We start from the raw sequence: 18,536 nt of genomic DNA on the forward strand, positions 1-18,536 counted from the left end.
GGGGGGGGGGGGGGGGGGGGGGGGGGGGGGGGGGGGGGGAGGAAGTCCTTTGGCCCCAGCCCCAGAGCAGATTGCCTGCACCCCAAACTCCTCATCCCTGTCGTCCGTCCGTCCCCCCCCCCCCGCATCCCAACCCTCTGCCCCAGCCCTGAGCCCCCTCCTGCACCCTGAACCCCTCATCCCCAGCCCCACCCCACAGCCATCACCCCTGCACCCCAACCCTCTGCCCCAGCCTGAGCCCCTCCCACACCCCTCACCCCCAACCAGAGGAGTGAAAAGAAAACAGAGGAACAAATTGACCAACGAACATTTGGACTGCCTTACTTTGGATTGCGATGACAGGTTACAAATACTGCATGAACAAAGTCAAGGAGGAAGAGGCACACTTTCGCTCACCCAGTTTTTAAAGTAAGTTTTGCATTATTCTGCTCTTAAAAAGTTTACTCGCACAGGTGCCTTTTTAATTCCATATATTTCCCTGGTTATTATTTTATAAAAGGAGTATTGTTTTATTGTACAAGTAGACATTGTTTTAGTTATACGAGTGGCTCTGTAACATTACAACATTAAGGAGTAGTAAGCAATGTGTTAATTTAGTAGTTGATGTGGCGCTCACATTGAAGGTTTTTTTGCCAAAGTGGCCCCCACTTCAAAAATAGTGAAGAGCACTGCTCTAGAGCACGGAGCCACCATGGTCAGTTGGACAGCGGCATACAAAGGAGTGCTGCTAGGTGTGCTCACCAAGGTGGGCGGTTAGGAAAGGCATTTCAAAAAACATGCAGGGGGCTTTCAAGGGAATGTGTGTGGCTTCCAGTCTGTGTGACCCCTGTGCAGTGTCATTCACAATTATGATCAAAGCAGTCACTGTTGCAGGGAATGGGACATCATGAGACAGCTACTGGAGGACTTTTCAGGTTGATACAGTTTGTGCACTGTCTACACTTGCACTGACTGGACCTCAGTAGGTTGGCCACTGCTCCACGCCACTCGGGGAAGTGGATTTACTGCGGCACTGTAACAGGGCGCTTACTGTGAAAATGGACACCTGCTCAAATAAGTCAGTGCAAGGAGACTTGTCAGACTAACTTTGTAGTGTAGACCAGGCCTAGGTAATAGGAAATTCCCAGGGTTACTGCTTGTGAAATGTATTAAAATGTTAAGTGTTACCTAAGGGATAAGCACTGTAACTAGAAGTTTTTGCGGTCACTTGAAATCATCAGATATTGTGACCGACTAGTAACCCATTTAAACAGTTTGAGCTGTTTGGTTCCCACAGATCTGGGTTGGTTGTCCAAAACCTTCCACGTACAAGTGACTCCCTAGACTGTGTCCAAATAAGAAACACTCCACATGATACTGCTACCTTTTGATCACTGCAGGTACAGTACTGTTGTGTCATCTCTACTTAGAAAGCAAACTCCAGGAGGGCAAGGCCTTTGTGCCCTCTGACTTTTACAGCACTGAAAATACTGTCAATACCCAATGAAGGAGAAAATAAAGATTACTACAAAAAGAGCAGAAAAGAAGTGACAGTCACAGACAAGAAGAGACGGATGGCCAAAGTATGAAGCTGGGAATTCTCACTAGAAACCCCACCTTATGGAAAAAAGCTTCTATACTGCTAATCCAAGACAGCAGCCGCTTACAAGGAGGAGCTTGTCTGACGATTTCAACCCTGACAACTCTGAATCTAAAGTAGAGCATTTTCCTTTGTAAAAATATAAAAGAGAAGTTAACGCAGTGAATTGCTAAAGGCAGCCTTCTAAAAGAAATGCTTCTCTCTTCTAGCTAACAATAAAAGGGAACTAAATTCAAGCTAAGCTGTTATTAACTGGGAACTTTCAGTGGCATTTAAGAGCAAGGACAGAGTAGTAAAGAGAAGAGCTAAAACCCCAGTGCAGAAATCTGCAGCGTAGACAACCCCTCACTCTAGAATCTATTCTGAAGTCAGCTGAAGACAGACAAGAATAGGACCCCCTGCTAAGGAAAAGCTTCACTGTAAAGCAAAACAGAACTACAGAAGCCACATCCCTCAGGAAGACCCTCTGAAGCCAACTGTGCTGGTGAAGAAGCCTCAAGAAGGGAAAGGGGGAAAAGACAAATGGTCAAAAGTGGGGTACCATCCAGAGCTTCAGGACCTGCTAAGCCATGCTGTGCTGTTTTCAAAACCTTAGCTTCTATTCTGTGGAATTCCAGGTCATCAGATAAAAGTGACCAGGAAGCCAAGAGGTTACAAAACATTAAGATTTCTGAGAGACAAGGTGGGTGAGGGAATATCTTTTATTGGACCAACTTCTGTTGGTGAGAGAGAGAAGATTTGGAGCTTATACAGAGCTCTTTTTCAAGACCTAACCTGAAGAAGAACTCTGTGTAAGCTCCAAAGATATTACCTCATCCACTGTCTGTCTAATATCCTGGAAGCGACATGGCTACAACAACACAGCATAAAGATGTTTGTTACTTTACAGTAACAAGCTTGCTCGCTACATTAACGTTTCCAATTGTGCTTACTGAACCATGGGTATTTGCTATGTGGAAATGCCAAGTCCTCTTAGGTGCATTTTCATATTTTCATCTTAAGTCATTCTGCCTAAATCTTTAGTGTGTACGCATAACACAAAGTCATTATTAGACAGCTTGATGCCAACTGCTCAGGGGGAGGTGAAAAAATTCATTTTATCTCAATTATCTGGTCTCATATCCTGCTGCTCTAGGAAAAAAGCCTTAAATTTGAGAACCTGAAGGTTGAACACAGGGAAAAGAGTTATACTGAATGCAAAAAAGGCGTTCCCTGAAACATCCCCAACTGAAACTCAGTATGAACTGATCTCTACAATATGTAAGACATTCCGATCTGCTCACACCAGGTCAATCTGTGTTGGAGAAGGTACTCCAAGAGAGTGGCATTGCTCTACCTATTGTGTTCTGGTCCCAAATTCATAGCTTTTTGGACGGAGGTTCTTGTTTATAGAGAACAAAATACTTTGGATCATGATCCCTGTGGAGCTTGCTACCTGTTTTTTCATACCCCTAATAGGATCTCTTGCTCCCCATTGTTTGAAGGGATGTAGTCAGCACCTACGTGGTAAGCTGCTGAGCTGCCCAGCTTTCTATAACTTACTGTAGGGCTGACACACTGTACATGTTAGAGCATATCTGGACACACACGAACAGCCCCCCTGAGTCTATAAAGAAGTCTTGAGTGAAGGTTGGATTATAGGGGCTCTCTGGAATCCCTTCTGGGGCTAACCCAATTAGAGCTCACTAAGGATAGAGGTACATCGTTTTCCTGGCTTAATGACACCCTGAATGTTGTGGTGAAAGTGGCTTTAATGGGGAGATGTGCTCTGCAAGCATTTCAGATTGCATTTGTTTCCCTGTGTGTAGGTTCTATTTTGCTGTATCCAGTTTAGTTGTGGGCACCAGCTATATGAACTGGCTTCCCTTTAAAAAGCAAGAAACCTTTCACCTTTCTTAATAATGGACTCTCTTCCTAATTTTCTTACATTGAGCCAAATCCTTCTATCCTTGTCAAAATTCCCTATCAGCTTCAAAAGGGTTTTGTCTGAGGAAGAAAAGCAGCAAATGGCATATAGTTTGTGGTTAAATATCATTGCCAGGTATGATACAGAATGCAATTGTTATTTACTGTATTATATCAGCTATGTGACCCTAAAACAGGACTAGTAGAAGCTCCACAGGCTTGGAATGGTCTACATTCTGGTCTCAGCATAGACAGAAGGTGCAGATCAATGGATCAGGCCTTTCCAGCCCACTGTCTCAGTAGCATTGGATTTGTTATACCCAATATTAAATAACACACCTGAAAGTTGAAAATCAGAATGAGAAGCTGGGTTTTCTTAACTCTCATGTTCTAGGGGGAAACATCCACAAGTTTTGCCTGACAACTGCAAGATTAATTATTAGTATAGTCATTAAAGATCTGGAAAATTGCCCACTGTACCAGGGAAACTCTACAAGTGGAAAGCCAAATGATTTTCTACAACTGGTGGCTTTGTTTTCTTTAACAATTTTTCCTTCAGGGCATTTCAGGACACTACAGATTGCATGTTAGGCTGTTTACAAGTGTGGAAAGAATTACCCAGCCCAGACCCAATTCTCCCCGAATCCTGCTCCATGCCAGCTACCCTCAAAAGAGTCTTGAGAATTCCCAGTTTCTGAATGAGCTACAACGAGTCCAGCTGTAATTGTTCAGAATCCATAAAGGAGGCCTTTAGTAATCCCAGAATGAATGCAAAACAGGAGACAGAGATCATTACAGTACACCAGGATAATGTAGGGTGAAGACCATCATGACAAATGGCCAGCGGGAAGCACACTGAACTGATCTGACAGGAACCCATCTGTCCGAGAGGCAGTCCAAACAGAAATCTGCCCACAGCAGGAAGGACAGTCAAGAATACATCATTTTGGAACATTCAGCAGATGTTCTGTAACTGACAGTGAGTAACTGGAGAACACTGGCATGTTGCAGAGACTGTGGGTCTCCCCATCTTTCCTTTCCCATTACCCTGATTGCTGTTGTTTCTTGACGAGTTTACATAACACTGTTCTCAGGGACCACAGCTGGTTTTGATGCAGGGGAGGATTTCAGATGGTGTCAGCACAAGTGAATTATCCACTAAAGACACTGGAAAGGAATTTCTTATGGCCTTACAGGCTCTTAAAATAAGAATCTCATCTTTCCAGCACTTCATAGGATTGGTTGGTCATGTGCCAAATCAACCACGGAAAGCCTTCTCTGATGAGTGCATCTGAAAGGGGTAGGACCATCTCTACCAGTAAAAAGGCTGAAAGCAGCAAATGTTGTGCATCTTCTGCACACGACCCCCTGTGACAGGGTCGGGAGAGATGGCTACAGGAGAGTGATTCTACTGGGATCCAGGAAGTGGGTGGGCGAAGCCCACCCACTGCTAAAGGACCTCCCCCCCAGGCTAAGGGGAGGGATCACTGGGCCTGGAAACCAAATGATTCCGGGGGACAACTAATGAAATAACAGGAACAGGAGCGCAGTCAAAGGGTCAAACGAAGAGAACCTGACTGGGACACCGAGCAGAGAACCCCGGACAGCGCCCACTGCTCCTTGAAGGCGTCAAGGGAGCCAGTGGACACCGCCCAGAAGAACTCTGCCCGGACTACAGGAGAGCGATAGAAGGCAGATATATTAGTCTCAGATTAAGCAGGTCCCTTTTCCCTGGGTAAGGTATCAGGGGCGGTTCCCTTACAATCAGGAACTTGCTGGAAACAATTAAGGCAGGCAGGCTAATTAGGACACCTGGAGCCAATTAAGAAGCTGCTAGAATCCATTAAGACAGGCAGGCTAATCAGTGCACCTGGTTTAAAATTGACCTCCCTTCACTTAGTGAGGGGCACGCAAGGAGCTGAGAGTGAGAGGGCTGGAGGACTGAGGAGTACAAATGTTATCTGGCATCAGGAGGAAGGTCCTGCGGTGAGGATAAAAAGGTGTTGGGAGGAGGCCAGGGGGAAGTAGCCCAGAGAGTTGTAGCTGTCACACGGGTGTTACACGAAACACTGTAGACAGCTGTGATCCACAGGGCCCTGGGCTGGAACCCAGAGTAGAGGGCAGGCCTGGGTTCCCCGCATCCCCCCAACTCCCTATTGGATACAGGAGGAATTGACCTGGACTGTGGGTCCCACCAGAGGGGAAGGTCCCTGGCCTGTCCCCCGACTCACTACGTGGATCAGCAGAGACTGCGGGGATTGTTCTCCTTCCTTTTCCCCATGCTGGCCAGTGATGAGGTTAGCTGAGTGAACGGCAGGTTTGAGTCACTAGCAAACGTGGCCAAACTGAGGGCTGCCGTGAATCTCCGAGGAGAGCAAATCCGCCAATAAGCGCAGGACCCACCAAGGCAGAGGAGGAACTTTGTCACACCCCTTAAAAAAAAAAAAAAAAAAAAAACATTCAAGTCTTTCAGCCTCCCTGCTGCCCAAAGATGTCCTAAGTGACTGACAAAGGCAACAGCAAGTGAAATATAAAAGCTGTCTCTGCCTATGCATTCTGGAGGACAAAAGGAAGCCATGAAGAGAACTTGCAAACAAACCTTGCCGGGAAAGCAACACTGCCTCAGAAGGAGAACATTGCACTGTTGGCTGCTGAACTCGAGTCTGGCCACAGAATATAAGATTTTTAGGATTCTGTGTGTTTGCTTTAACAATTAAGTTGTGTTCCTATGGCGCTACCCCAACGAGAGGGGAGTGTATTTACGACCCCAAATGAAGTTGGAGAACACTGCAGGAGAAGTTAAGTGATGTATTGGTGTTCTTTCAGGGCAGCAGCAAAGAAAAACCTACAAATCAGACACTAACACTTGGTAAACTGTTCCAGGCTCACGGCACAGCCCTAACCATCCCAACGGTGGGATACAGAAGTGCATTCTCCAAGAACAATGGATCACTGAGGATAATGCCTCCTGTCCAGTCAGGCACAAAAAGCATTTTTGGCCTCCACAAGTACACCCCACCTTGACAACCAGAAGACAGGTGTCTTCTATTGAGGATGCTACAGCAGGTGCTGCTAGTTTCTCAAAGTGCTTCCCCTGCCAATCAATCAACTTCCCCTCCATTTTACCTGGGACTGCTCCTGAGACAGATGTTCATCAAGATCCCTATTTCTTTTAGTAGCTGAGAAGAGAGCACTGTACACACTTACAACAGAGCTTGGTGTCATCTTACTGGTGGCACTGCAGTCCACACAGTCCCCCAAAACATTACAACTGGAGAGAGGATAAAACTGAGCTCTCTGGGACCCAGTGGTAAAGGCTCTCTGGGAGGAGGAGCAGATGCCAATCACAACCCTCCGGAACCTATGCAAGGAAAAAAAAAAGCAAAACCAGCTTAACACAACTATCTAGTCCTGCTACATCCAGCACAAAGGAACAATAGCCCCAAGAGATCACCCATTAAACACAACCAGCATCTTTTCTATGCCATCTACCAAACTGAAGCCAGACTGAAAGGAGTCTAGGATCTCATAGGTGAAAAGATGCTGCCAGCGGTAGCATTCCACAGTCTTAGACTACCTTATTCAAGAAAGAGAGACTGGGAGTAGGGGCAATTGTTGGCAAGGTCATTAGCTTCAGGAGCAGGTTTACTTAACATTGGCAGGACCAACATGTGTTTTAGAGATTGGGGGGGGGGGCGCGCGGGGAGGAGAGAAGAATAGAGCAATGGACTCGGACTCAGAAGGCCTGGTTTCCATTTCAGGCTCAGCCACTGGGCCCTTTAGGTGACATTGAGAAAGTCATTTCCCTGTGCCTCCATTTTTGCATTTGCAAAATGGGGATGATATTGCTCTCAGATGTAAGATATGAAAAGCACTATAAGAGCTAAGTATTACCTCATTCACAAAGGGACCCTAACTCTCCCTCCAGATTTCACTAAGCAAATAGTGAATTGAATTAATGCCCAGGAGGTGGTGTGAAATTTCAACACTTTCAGAACCTCTACTTTCCAGACAGGCAAGGTTGATTTTCCCTTCCTGCACTGGCTCGATATCCATGATTAGGGCCCTACCAAATTCACAGCCCTGAAAAACATGCGATGGGCCATGAAATCAGACCTCCCCCATGAAATCTAGCTATTGGAGGGTAGTGAGAGAGGCAGGGCTGGGGGCACACCCAGCCAGGGGCTCCTAGCTGCTAGTCTGGGCTAGGCAGGGGGCAGGCCGGCACAGCTGCTCTCAGGGGGGGATCAGACCCACCTCCAGGTACCTCCCTCAACTGCAGGAAGCCCCATGGCTGCTGCCTTCAGAGCCCAGCCCCAAAGACGGTGCAGAAGTGAGGGTGGCAATCCTGCTACCCCCTACAACAGCTTTGTGACCACCCCTCCCGACCTCCTTTTGGGTTGGGACCCCCATGGTGGTAACACCATGAAATTTCAGATGTAAACATCTGAAAACATGAAATTGACCAATTTTTAAATTGATCAAAATGGACTGTGAATTTGGAAGGCCCCTAGGTATGATCACTCCTTGCAGCATGAAGTACTGGAATCTGAACTATGTAAAGACAGTTTAGAATGATAACATGGCCCTTTATCCAGAACAGTTCTACTAGTCTAACTTTTTATAGTGGTTATAGCAGAAGAAAAGGGCCTCTCAGCATCCTTCACTACAGTGGCATAGGACCATACGAACTTCCGAGGCTGCAATCCATGAGCTTAACATCTAGTCTTCTGTTTAGTGACTCTAATCCTCTGCTTTTCAGCTTCATTTCTTTCATGTCATCCATGAACCATATCATGATAATCACATAGTTCTTGTTCCTGCTTTTATTCAAACTTTAAAGAGAGACTTATTTCTGTGGTTGTAATATGGCACTTAAAGACAGCTGCAAGGAAGTTTAATGAATATGCAGTGGAGACACAAAGTATGTTATGATGCAAATCTTAAGTAAGGATTTCAGAGCATTTTACCCAGAGTTAAGACCAACACCTTCCCCTCCTGTGACACAGGTGTTATAAAATGGGAGGTATAAGGAGATGAAATTACTTATTAAGCACGACGCCAGAACAGTGGCAGAGCCAGAACTAGAACTGCAGAATCCCAATGCTCAGTCTCCTGCTCTAACCACAAGCCTACACTGTTCCCTTGTACTTGATTATACCAATTGAGATAGACTAATACCTGAAACTATATAAGTATCATAGTACACTATGGTGGGAAAAGAAAAAAATCCCTACCCAAATTTGAAAGTGTTCTACCATTTATTTTAAACATTCATGTAATGGTCTCTTGTTGGTGACCTGTCTTGTAGCATAGGAGGCATTCATGGAATCCTACTTTTGACCCTCACTGTCATGACTTTGCTCATGAAAAAATCTGCACCATAGTTACACTGGAAGTAGTAGTTCCCTGCGACCATTTCAGCCATTGCCTTAGAGCTCCAAGAACCTGAAGTCTGTCAGCTCTCAAGCTACACCAGGGGTCGGCAACCTTTCAGAAGTGGTGTGCCGAGTCTTCATTTATTCACTCTAATTTAAGGTTTTGTGTGCCAGTAATACATTTTAACATTTTTAGAAGGTCTCTTTCTATAAGTTTATAATATAACACTCAACTATTGTTGTATGTAAAGTAAATAAGGTTTTTAAAATGTTTAAGAAGCTTTATTTAAAATTAAATTAAAATGCAGAGCCCCCCGGACCGGTAGCCAGGACCCGGGCAGTGTGAGTGCCACCGAAAATCAGCTTGCGTGTCGCCTTCGGCGCACGTGCCATAGGTTGCCTACCCCTGAGCTACACCATAAGATAGTGTTATTAGGATGGAGAGAGGAGATAGAAACGGATAGACAGAATATGATCGCCATGATGCAAGACGGATTTCAGCAACTTTACAGAGGCTTGATCCTCTACAGTCTTTGTACACAGAAAGCTCTCACTGAAGTTAATGGAAAGTCAACTTGTGTGGAGATTACATAACTGGGCCCAGGGTTAGGGATGAGGTGGCACTTTCATTGCAAGACCCTGTTTTTAGGCTTTTAACTGTCTCAAACTATTACCTTGTGGGCTGAAGTTACTCACCCCAGAAAGACTTGGCATGTTTGCTAGGTTTTTATTCTGCCTGTTCTGAGATATTGAAAAAGAATAATCCATTCATTCAGACTTTTTACATCCTTCAATTTTAAAAAGTTTAAATTTAAAGATCTTCACACTTGCCACGGACCCAGCTCTCTGTGAAACAGAAAACCTTTCGTCTGTTTGAAAATACCTGGTTTAGACATAATGGAATAGTAAAAATTGCATGCTGTGATCTTCTACTGGGATTTTAAATGCATCAAAGTGCACTGCTCAAAAGGAATGTGTATCTTCAACCTGGCATATTTCAATCTTTCATCAAAAAAGAAAACACAATTTTCTTTCAATGGGAAATTTCTTATTTTGAATTGTTTCATTTGTACAAAAGGGAAATCCAGTACCAAAACTGTGTTAGTCTAATTATGTTTGAGAATATAAACACAAGTCAGGAAATTCAAAAGTTAGTGTTGCTGCAGCAACACAAACAACCACTTTGCACAGACATTAAGCAGCACCCTCATCAATACAAAATATTGTGCAAGTACAACAAGGAGTTAGTTGCCATGAGAACCTTAACTGGAATTTCCTGACTTGTGTGTTTAAATTCCCAGTCATAATGATGAACTAGTAGTTTTTGCATGAAATATAGACAAGCAAGATAACATAAAAAGAGCAACTGACACCAAAATTGCCAGAGACAACGGGGATTAAAATATGGCACTGAAGACAGAAGACTCAGGGAGATACTTTATCATGAGAAGTATTTTTGACTACGTTAAGGAAGAGAACTCTTCAGTTGATAAAAGAGGAGAAAAATTAAGCTGGCAAAAGATTTAGGTTAGTTATTGACAAGATCACATGGAAGAGGAAGTGCCAAGGGAAATTTGAGGAGGTACCAACACTGCAAAGACTGGCAAACAGGCTAGAAGAGACATTTGTGGGGAAAATGTAAAAGGGTACTCCCTTCAAAATTTAGTGGTCAGATTGGACAACCTGACTGGTCTTTTCTAGCTCTATTATCTACTATCTATTATCTCAATACTTAGCACATGTATAGCAATTTTCATTTCCAAACAAACTTCACAACCCCTTCACAATCGACAAATGAGGAAATGCACAAAAAGGGGAAGTGACTTGTTAAAAGCCACTATCTGAGTCAATAGCACAGCTGATATCAGAACACTAGAGTTCCTAGTTCCCAGTTCAATATTCTCAGACTATGCCTCCCTCTCAAAAGTATGGTATGGAGAAGAATGGGGAACAGAGTGAGGTAAAGTGTAAATTAACACTTAAAAAAAAATTGGCTCTTTTGGGATGGAGAGGTAAAGAAACCTACAATCTAAGCCCCAGATAAGGCAAACACATATAGGAACATAGTAAATCCCATAGGGATCAGACCCAAGGTCCATCTAGTCCAGTAACCCATCTCTGACAGTGGCCAGAACCAGATGTGGCCCACAGATTTCAGTGGAACTACCCAAAGCAGCATGTATGTAAGCATTTACAGAATTGGGGTCTAATCCTGTAAACAGATTTGCTGCTAACTCAATAGGCAGAATTAGATCTTTTACAGATTCAGGTTGAGCCTGAGGGTATGTTACCACAAAACCAGTACTCGGAAAAACCAGCTGGAAGCAGGCACCTCACCTAAACCCAGAGAGCTCCTTGTGATTCCCTAATTCACAGAAGCAAGCAGGCAGATAAGATGGTGAGTCAGAGTAGGTATGACCTGGCCAAAAGCTGAAACTGGAGCATTTCTGAATTAAGACCTTCTAAACAAGAGAGGGGAATGAAAAGTTTGGGCTTGGTACAGGGATGCACATCAAATTCTACCTGGACAGACTGTCACCAATATAGCAGGAAAAAGGAGGGACAGGAAAATGTGTGTGATTTTTAAGTGACTCTGTGGTTAACAAAAAAAGTCAGTTTCAATGCTTATTCCTGATTCCCTTCTAATTTATCCAATAAGCCTCTGATTGGCCTAGAATTTCACATGCTCAGCCTCAATCCAAAAGAAAATTTTGTTGGAAAGGTTCAAGGGAATCAGAGAAGTAGTTTCGGAGATAGAAGCCTTGTGGGAATTATAAATTGCACAAGATGCAGGATAAATGTTACATGCTTGTGTCTAACAACTTTTGTAAGACCAAGAGGGTGGTGCCAGGGTTATCACCTCTGCCAACATGGCCAAGAAGGCCTCATAAGAGTGATAACTCAGCTGTACTATTGATGAGCACTCAAAACCTCATATGAAGGTTCTTCATGGAAGTTGAAAGATGAGCTCTGCTAGCACATGGGTTCAGACAGCCTACCTCTACACCCAATCCCATCATCCAACACCTCCTGGAAGCTTCAGAGAACAGATCATAAAAATTAGAGCCAACAAAGACTTTCATTTATACTCCACTTTCTTGGGTGCCGAGGCAGGATGTTCTTGTCTATTCCCTGAGCCTATATCCACTCCTGTTTTAAATGTCCCAAGCAATGGAGCTTCTATCAGGAGACAATTCCAAAGTTTAATAGATCTCACCATTAGGAAGGGTTTCCTATATTCCTGCCTTCTCCTTTACACAATTTCATTATGTTACTTCCTTGTGGGTCACCCTATACTATTCCTCCCCAACACCCTTATTTTGAACTTATTAATATTTCAGTCAATCACTTTCCCTCATAAACTGGGTTAATGAATATGTAGTAAATATGAAGTAGATTCTTCATACCAGATTGTTGTTACTCTGTAATGTCCACTCTCCATGATATCAACACACAGGCTTCCAATAATGTAATCTTAGTGAAAATACAAGAGAAATAGGACATACATAGTACCAGTGATCAGGAGTGCCCTGAATTCAGTAAGCTCACTAACCACAGCATTAAAAGTATAAGTAGTATCAGGGGGGAAAAGTTTTGATAAAAAATTCTAATGAATAAAGGAAGCAATACAAGTATTCAAATGCACACTGGTGAAGGCAGTTGGGAAACACTAAAAGGCACAATTGTCTAACAGGGATTCCTGCACTGTACACATACATCACTGGTGGTACATGACCTTGATGTTCCACCAATTCACTTCACAACTTCTTTTTTAAGATGGTAGTAGCAAAACCAATCAAGTTTGGGAGCCGCTGCTCTACAACTTCTCTACAAAAAATGCAAAGCAATTGCTAGTTGAGTCAGATGCATAAGGCAGTGCTCAAACATCTGAAGTTAAGAAACCTGTATAGGAAATGAAAAAGTGGGAATGCAAACACTCAGGTCAATTATGGCTTTCAGAGAAGACAGCAGAAAAAAATTAATGCTATCCAAGGAGTTAATGGAAATAAGGGCTCCTATAAATCAAGGGGAAAAAGCAGTAATGGAGAGAAAGTAGGTCCATTATTAAGTGAAGAGGGCAAGGCAATGCTGAACTCCTTTTTAGTCTGCCTTCAAAGAGAAAAAGTAAAAGTATAAAAAAAAGATTGTAAAATAGCTATGGATGAGGAATAGGTGAGTTTGAATTTACAAATCAGGTTATCTGGATAATATGCACCCTAGGATGAAAAAGTATTAGTCAAGCAGCATACCAATCCATTAACAATTATTTCTAGACAGCAATGAAAAAGTTCCAAGTACCAAAAAACTGGTACCTGTAGCCTCCTTTGCTGTTTGCCTACCTTCCTAAAACAAAAGGGGCTAACTTTAAGTCACTGATTTACAGTGATAGTGGATTACAGAACTACTATCAGCCAGCAGGATGTTGCTAGAACACGTTATTGTTTATTCTGACAGATTAGTCATAAGTGAACAGTCGATATTATATTTGAATTTTAGCAAAAAGTCTCAGACAAGGTCCCATGATGTCTCACTCAAAATTCATTCAAAAGTGCTTAGCTATGACCCTGTCAAATGTATTGAGAATTAGCTGAAAAACTAAATTAAATATAAATATTAAACAGCAATGTACTGGACTGATGGTAGGGGACCATACTGTATGCTCACACAGGGCCACTGTTAGGTTCCATTTTAAAATCTGCAAATTGGAAGAGAGGGGATAACAGCATAATGAAATTTGCAGAGGACACCAAATTGGAAGGAGTTGTTAACAATGATGAATACAAAGAAATACGTATGGTTCTCATGCAAACATCTGTGAGCCTTCTTCCACTGGTAGGGACAGCAGAGAACACATTCCCTAACCATATTTGCAAGGCCACTACCCTCTCCATATTCCTATCCCTCCTAAAGACCCACTTCTGCCTTCACGCCTGTAAGAAATAGGCCAGTTATGGCTGTATGTGGAAACTCAAGGATATTCTACATCTATTGATTGCCACAAAGATATAGGAGGATATACAGCTGTGGCTAGTTACCCACTTAGGGTATGTGTACACTTTGAGCTGGGAGTGTGATTCCAAACTTGAGGAGACATACATGCTATCTCGGTGAGAGCTAACATAAGTTAAAAATGGAATGTAGCCAAAGCAAAACAAGAAGCTAGCGGCCCCAAATGCATACTCCTCAGAGATGCTAAGTATGAACTCAAGGCAGCTAGCCCCTCCTGCTTCTAGCCATGGCTACACTCTGTTTTTAGGATGCTGGCTCAATGAGAACTAGTGTGAGTAAGTCTCCTCGAACTGGGAATCACCCACCCCCCCAGCCTGAAGTGTTGATATACCCTTAGATCGGCGGGCAGTGATCGATCCCCAAGCACTCTCCAGTCGACTCCTGTACTCCACCGCCATGAGAGGCGCAGGCGGAGTCGATGAGGGAGTGGCAGCAGTTGACTCACCGCAGTGAAGACACCGTGGTGAGTAGATCTAAGTACGTCGACTTCAGCTATGTTATTCGCGTAACTTAGATCAAGCCCCCCCAGTGTAGACCTGTCCCTAGTGTAGGCCACACTCTTCATTTGCCGTTTAGCTTGTAAGCATTTCAAGGCAGGAACGGTACATTTTCTTGTGTTTGAAAAGCGCCTAACACATTGTGAGCACTGCCAAAACAAATTAGGAGAAATTCAGAGAAGAGCAACAAAATTGATAAGGGCTCTGAAGGAATGATTTAGGAGAACAATTCAAGAACTAAATACATATTCCCAGACAAAATCTTTAAGGTGCAGTTAAGGTTGAGAGAATGTATTCAGTAATTTAAGGGACACTATCAAGCTGAAAAGACCAAAGGTTAGCGTGGTGACCATGTATCACAGTCATGTATTAAACCATTTATTTAAAAAAAACAAAAAAACCACCACACACACACACACACAATGTTCTGCCACAGGGAACCAGGAAATCATAGGACTGGAAGGACCTTGAGAGGTCATCTACTCCAGTCCCCTGCATTCATGGCAGGACTAAGTATTATCTAGACCATCCCTGACAGGTGTTTGTCTAACCTGCTCTTAAAAATCTCTAGTGATGGAAATTCCACAACCTCCCTGGGCAATTTGTTCCAATGCTTAACTATACTGACAGTTAGGAAGTTTTTCCAACCTAAACTGCCCTTGCTGTAATTTAAGCCCAGAGAATAATTTTTCTCCCTCCTCCTTGTAACAACCTTTTACGTACTTGAAAAAGTATGTCCCCCTCTCAGTCTTCTCCAGACTAAACAAATCCAGTTTTTTCAATCTTCCCTCATAGATCATTTTTGTTGCTCTTTTCCGGACTTCCTCCAATTTGTCCACATCTTTCCTGAAATGTGGCACCCAGAACTGGACACAATACACCAGTTGAGGCCTAATCAGCACAGAGTAGAGCAGAAGAATTACTTCTCGTGTCTTACTTACAACACTCTTGCTAATACATCCCAGAATTATGTTTGCCTTTTTTTTTTTTTTGCGCAACAGTGTTACACTGTTGACTCATATTTAGCTTGTGATCCACTATGACCCCCAGATCCCTTTCTGCAGTACTCCTTCCTAGGCAGTCATTTCCCATTTTGAATGTGTGCAACTGATTGTTCCTTCCTAAGTGGAGTACACTTACAAGCTAAATGTAAAGTGCCTTCTCCAAATTTCAGATGGAAGAGAGATGAAAGGAAGACGTTGGTAGCCTCAGTTTATATACAGTGGCATCTCAACATGTAAGATGTCTACAGTCCCTTACTAAGGACGTCAAACTCCTTGGAATGAGTTTTTGATTCAAAGTTTCTTACAGAGTAGGCATGGAAGGAGCAAAATAAAAAAAAAAAAAAAAGTAGGGAGAAATGAAAAAATTAGTTACAAGGAGGATCATCAATTGGAGGGATTTGTGTTTGTTTTAAGTTAAAAGCAGTTTCAGGCCCTATATCTGCCCGAGTCCATTGGTCAGTTTTTGCAGATTAAAAAAAAAAAATTAAAAAAAAAAACCTACACACACAATGGTTGTTTCTCTACCGCCATCTCAATGAGAGACACTCCAACGAGGGAAACTGACTGCATGGGGAAACAGTGCTGTCAAACGAACAAAAACTGAAAAAAGTTGTTTTTTCCTCTAGCGTCTCAGTTCTTACCTATAAAATCTTAACTATAAATCATAACAAGATTAGACAAAAAGTCATCAGAAACACGACTTTTAAGATGACAATATCCCTTTAAAATCTACACCCTAAAATTAAGTAATTTACTTGCACCTCCTCTTCTCTGTGGGTGACCTCCCTACTTTTTTGGATATTTGTTCTTCCCTCTCCACAGGGCAAGCCTGTGCCTGATTTCACCAGATACTTTAATTCATTCTGCTGCTGGAGGTGTTTGTACCAGAGCCTCCCTTTGCAGGATGGTACTACAAAGGAATTTCAAAATTATGTGGGAAGACATATGAATTTAAACCACCAATTATTTTAACTAATGACCCCAACTCCTTGCCCTATTGAATAAACAATTGAGACTCTGCCAGCATGGACAGCTGTACAAATGTAGAACCTACAAAGCCAATGAAGAGCTGAAATACCCAATCCTCTCTCATAGCTGCTTTGTAACAGCACATGGCTTCAAAAGGACAAGGTACTTTACTTCCACATCACCAGGCTAATGTGTAATGAGTACCCTGTTCAGAACAAATTACTCTCATTCCTCAGAACAGACATACAGTAAGCCTCATTACAAGGAGAGAAAAGGAATTTATTTTATCCCAAAACTATTGTAATAAAATAACCTGTCCTACGCTCATGTTTCACACCACTGACCACTACAGGAATCATTCTGTAGGGCAAGTTGTTCAAGGACAATCAGCAATTTATGTTTAATTAAACTTGGTTGTCCTAATTTTGGTAGCCCAGTAAGTTTTGTTTATTGCTTTTAAATATTAAGTCCTGTTGCACGTACAACATGTGTCAAAACAGCAGCAACAAAAAAAAATAGCCACTCTGATATCCCACGAAAGTCCTGAGTGGAGGAACTGATTGGTATATTCAACCTGAAGATAAAAACTGTCCTCCTGCTTTTGTTTCCATCCAAGTGCCTTAGAACAACAGTTATACCACAGCCGGAAAAGTGAAAACAGAATTAACCCCATCCCTCCTGCCTTGTTGTGTAAGGAGGAGTGTGATGACCAAATGGAGCTGGAGACAGAAAATGGAGCAAATGAGCATGACAGGCAACTCCTTCATTTCTGCTGCTGCTAGTTAGCGGGGTTTCCAAGGGCCCTGAGGCACGGCCAGTGACCAGTCTCCGGTTTAACGTGGCAGCGGACATGCAGATCGGCAGCGTCTGACGAGCTGGAAGCCATTCAGTTTCACTCAGGGTGACTCGGATTTTCTGTGCCTGGGGCTGCCGGACGGTGGCATTTTCCGGGCCTGTGCCCAGGGCGGGCAAGCGGAGGGCGCCAGGCAGCCTGTTCTCCGGGGCAGCAGGAGACCCAGTGCTGCACCTGTCCTAGGGAGACTCCGCGCCGCGGGACACCCAGAAACCAAGTTATCACCTCCCCGGAGCCCAGCTCGGGGACACCCTCCCCCGTACCGCCCCCTGACCCGCTTCACCCCAGCACCGGGAGGCCCGGGACCCTCTGGTGGCCTCCCAGCCCCGACACCCCCGCCTCCGCCCCCCTGTCCGGTGCCAGCCGGTGGCTGCGGGGCGGCCAGGCCGGCCTCGGGAGGGGCACGGGCCGTGCTCAGCCAGGCCGGGCCGAGCGCCTAGGCCCGGAGCCTACCTGCTGCAGGAAGGGCCTGGGCCTGGCTCGCCGCGTAGCCCGAGGGGGTGGGGCGAGGTCGCGGCGGAGCTGGGGGTCCCGGGCGCGGCGGGGCCTGGCCTCGGGGAAGTAGCCCGAGCTGCTCGATCTCCTACTGCCGCCGCCGCTCCGAGGACCTCGGCCAGGGCGGGTAGCTGAGCGCCAAGTAACCGAGCCAGGCCCTAACAGCCGAGCAACAGAGCCAAGAGCTGAACCAGGCCCTAGCAGCCGAATCTAGAGCCGTGCCAGGCTTTACTAGCCGAGCGTCGAGCGATTCTCCGGAGTTTGAAAGAGGAAAACCCAAGGGAGCCCGGCTCGGGACAGGATAAAGAAATGGAGTTCAGAGATGAGGGTGGGCGGAGGACGAGGCCCACGTCGCGGGTGGTGGTAGCTATTGGCGTGTGTTGCAAACTTAAGCCTGGGCCAGGGCAGAGACGCCAGGTTGTGCCAGAGGCTGTGTCTGCCCTGAGCCCTGCAGGAATCGTTGCTAGTCCCCAGGGTCCAGGCAGTACCCAACATGCTCAGCTTGGCCACACGCCCTGAAGTCCATGCAAGGGAGTGGGGTGGCAAAGGACCATTACCCACAGTATGTGGAGCCAGGTACTGGCCTCCCAGTTCCTTCTGGGTGCAATTCAAAGTGCTGATGACATTCCGTGAGGCTCGGGAGGGACAAGCCCACCACTCTCTCCCTCTTCTCAGCTCGCAGATACAGTCAAGTATTTGCCTCACTGAATGGGACTTTCTCAGATATCTCCACACTTTCTCCCATATACCATTATGCACAGGAAACATTTCCTGTCAAAATTTGTAAAGTCACCGCCTAATCCTTAGGCATGTGCACAACTATGCATGCGACTAGTTTCCTGTACA

The 18,536-nt window shown here is 44.5% G+C and overlaps 1 protein-coding gene across 2 annotated transcripts in view; it reads right to left on the bottom strand.

Annotated features, from left to right (window-relative positions):
- Positions 1-17,774, bottom strand: part of AMBRA1 (autophagy and beclin 1 regulator 1) — a 193,082-nt gene extending 175,308 nt beyond the window's left edge. For both annotated transcript variants that reach the window (XM_024214879.3, XM_024214870.3), the window contains exon 1: positions 17,649-17,774. The gene's annotated coding sequence lies outside the window, so the exon portion shown is untranslated. The remainder of the gene's footprint in view (positions 1-17,648) is intronic.
- Between the last annotated feature and the right edge of the window lie 762 nt (positions 17,775-18,536).

The sequence above is a fragment of the Terrapene carolina genome, unplaced genomic scaffold (genome assembly GCF_002925995.2).
Source record: "Terrapene carolina triunguis isolate 2854851 unplaced genomic scaffold, T_m_triunguis-2.0 Scaffold96, whole genome shotgun sequence".
In the NCBI taxonomy this organism is placed as follows: domain Eukaryota; kingdom Metazoa; phylum Chordata; order Testudines; family Emydidae; genus Terrapene; species Terrapene triunguis.